This window comes from Benincasa hispida, chromosome 5 (assembly GCF_009727055.1).
Source record: "Benincasa hispida cultivar B227 chromosome 5, ASM972705v1, whole genome shotgun sequence".
Lineage (NCBI taxonomy): Eukaryota > Viridiplantae > Streptophyta > Magnoliopsida > Cucurbitales > Cucurbitaceae > Benincasa > Benincasa hispida.
This window is the reverse complement of record NC_052353.1, coordinates 38,878,763-38,881,411: the sequence shown is the minus strand read 5'-3', so window position 1 is coordinate 38,881,411 and position 2,649 is coordinate 38,878,763. Positions and strand designations below refer to the sequence as shown.

General features: G+C 32.8%; 1 long non-coding RNA gene across 1 annotated transcript; it reads left to right on the top strand.

Annotated features, from left to right (window-relative positions):
• The first annotated feature begins 366 nt into the window (after positions 1 to 366).
• LOC120078536 lies at positions 367 to 2,312 on the top strand. The gene is made up of 3 exons (XR_005482033.1): positions 367 to 698; positions 793 to 1,077; positions 1,994 to 2,312. It is a non-coding gene; the product is annotated as an uncharacterized LOC120078536 (long non-coding RNA).
• The last annotated feature ends 337 nt before the right edge of the window (positions 2,313 to 2,649 follow it).

Below are 2,649 nucleotides of genomic sequence, written 5' to 3'. Positions count from 1 at the left end.
TGTTTTTTAGTTTTTGGTTAATATTGTAATTCTTTTTTTTTTTTTCTAGAAATTTGGATAAAAGTATATTTGTAGTTTTCGAGTTGTTTTTGAAGCATTGTCTATTTTTACTTGTTAGTCTCTAAGGTAGTTTGGTCATTTACCAATTTGGATTTTCTATTATTTAAATTCGTTTTGCTATTTTTACAATTTTGAAACTTTTTTTTCATTTTTTCAATAAAACTTTAAAAATTGTTATTTCTCTTATCAATTCTTATTATCACTACAACAAATATGACTTTCTATACCATTGATTTATAACATTAGGTTGATTCATGCTATAAAAGAACACAAAAATTAAAAATGTGGCGCTAAATGGAAAAAGAAGACTCCTAACGTTGTGAAAAAGTGTTATTTGGCACTCATCTTTCCAAAATTTCATTTCCCTCTCTCTCATAAAATTAGTTTCAAATCTTTCTCCTAAAATTAGTTGCCAAAAGTTTAGATCTTCCCAAATATTTCTCCCATCTTTAAAGAATTTATCTCAAAGTTTCAATCCTCCATGTTGCCTTCTTCCCTTTATTCTTCTCTCGAATCTCTCATCCTCTCTCTCGATATAGTTGTTGTCCGTCGACCACCGACCACCGCCCAGCCAAACAATCACTGTTGCAGCGCTACCTGTCGCCATCGACATCGTGTCGTGCCTAGGATCGTCGCCGGTGAGTTCTTAGTCTTTTCTTCTTTCCTTTCTCTATTCATTTCTCTCTCTTTCAGACCTTTATCCCACAATTTATCTATTTCCTTCGCGCACAGGTCGTATACTACACTCTTAAGCTTCGTTAGATGCCACTACAGTGGCCAAAGGAATTCAAAAATGGCAGAAGAGTTTAGGCGGTAGGAAGGAAAATATTGGAGGAGCTTTTGCTTGAGTGGTTTAGGGTTTGGATGGGGTCGAAAAAGAAGAGCTTGAGATTAGTTTATCCTCTGTTTCCTCTCACAATTCTTCTTCTCTTTTGTTCATTTTAGCAACTCCAACCCTCTAGTCATCGACCGTTTAAGCCACTCCAACTTGATTATTGCTCTGTCATTCCTAACTCGGTAAGCTTTTTATTGTTTCTTATTCCTCTCTGTCTATTACAAACCTTGGCAAGAGTGGGTTTTGTTGCAACTGCATGAAGGGTAGTTTTTGAACCTAAATATATTTTCCCCCCTTCTTTTTCTTCTTCTTCTTATTATTTATTTTTTTCTTTTCTTCCATTTGATCTCTCCCTGCCTTAGTCATGTCCACCTTCCATTGTAATCATCTCACAGTCTCAGACCTAATCTATTTATTTGACTTTTCAATGGCTTTTTTTAATGGTTGAGACTAATGCTTGGGGTACTAAATCTCTTCTAGCTTCATAACAATGGTTGTTAGATTAATGTCAAGTAACTTTGTTTTCGATTTAGTTTTAACTCGCCATTTTCAATATCTGTTAGCAAATCATCACCAAAAGAAAGTTTCAATTAGCTCTACTTGATATTGATTTCTTATGCACTGTAATTTGAGACTCTCAAATTTAGTTTCTCCTTCATGTTTTACAAAATTGATTTTGTGTTGGTTTTTTATTTTTTCCTCAGAAATGAGAATCTAAAGACTTGTTAAGTCTAATAATTTTATCGTTTATGTAAACAATTTTGTTTAGGCCTTTGGATAATGCATTTCTCTTTTTCAACTCCTTTCATGAAGTAGCTATGTCGATTGGAGTTGATGCTCAAGAGAACTAGCAAAAGTTACTAGACTTAACAAGTCAGGGCATCATTGTTCTTTAGGTATTTTTCGTAATTAAACATATCACAAAAGTGAATGGAGCTTTCAATAGTTATGAATTCACATTTATGTTTAATTTGTTGCAATATTTGTAATTTGTTTCTTTATGCTGTCAAATGATAAAGTAACTTTGAAATAAATTGATAGGTTGTTGATACTCGGCTTCTACTAATAAATTTTTTATTTTGATTTATGTATTTTAAGGGAGTTTTTACCTCTGGGAAGGAGTATGGTAATCTTGTTATAAACCATTCACAATATTTATGGAGATATTTAGAAGTCATTCAAACAGAAAGGAGACATCGATCATGAGGGATGAGTCTTGCTCGAGTGAAAGTAAAACATGCCTTGTTCTTTTTTTAGCAGAATGGAAGTTTGTATACATAAATGGAGGTATCATATTTAGTTGAGTACAGTATTCATCACATCAAAATTTTGGTTTCCAGAAAGAAGTGAGAAGAACTATGAGATAGTATTATGTAATGTCCAACTCTTGTACTAGTGTCACATTAATTGAAAATTTACCAAGAAAAGAATCTTGAATGTCTCAATTTGCTAGAATAAAACCACATAAGTTCTTTTCTATCTCAATAATTACTGAAGAACAATCAACAAAATTAAGTTTGAGAAGGTATACTCACAAAGCCTCCTATTTGTTTTCCAATAGCTTCAAGAACAATATTCTTTCAGAAAGATGGAGTTCCTTGGACCATTTTTCTACTTTTAAATGTAGATCGCCAGATAGACTCCAATTACAATTGAGGATGAGTGGATCAAAACAAGTCAAAACCATGAATAATGCATCATCGAACAAGTGACAACCAAACAAGAACCGAACTCATGAAGCATGGAATTTTGAT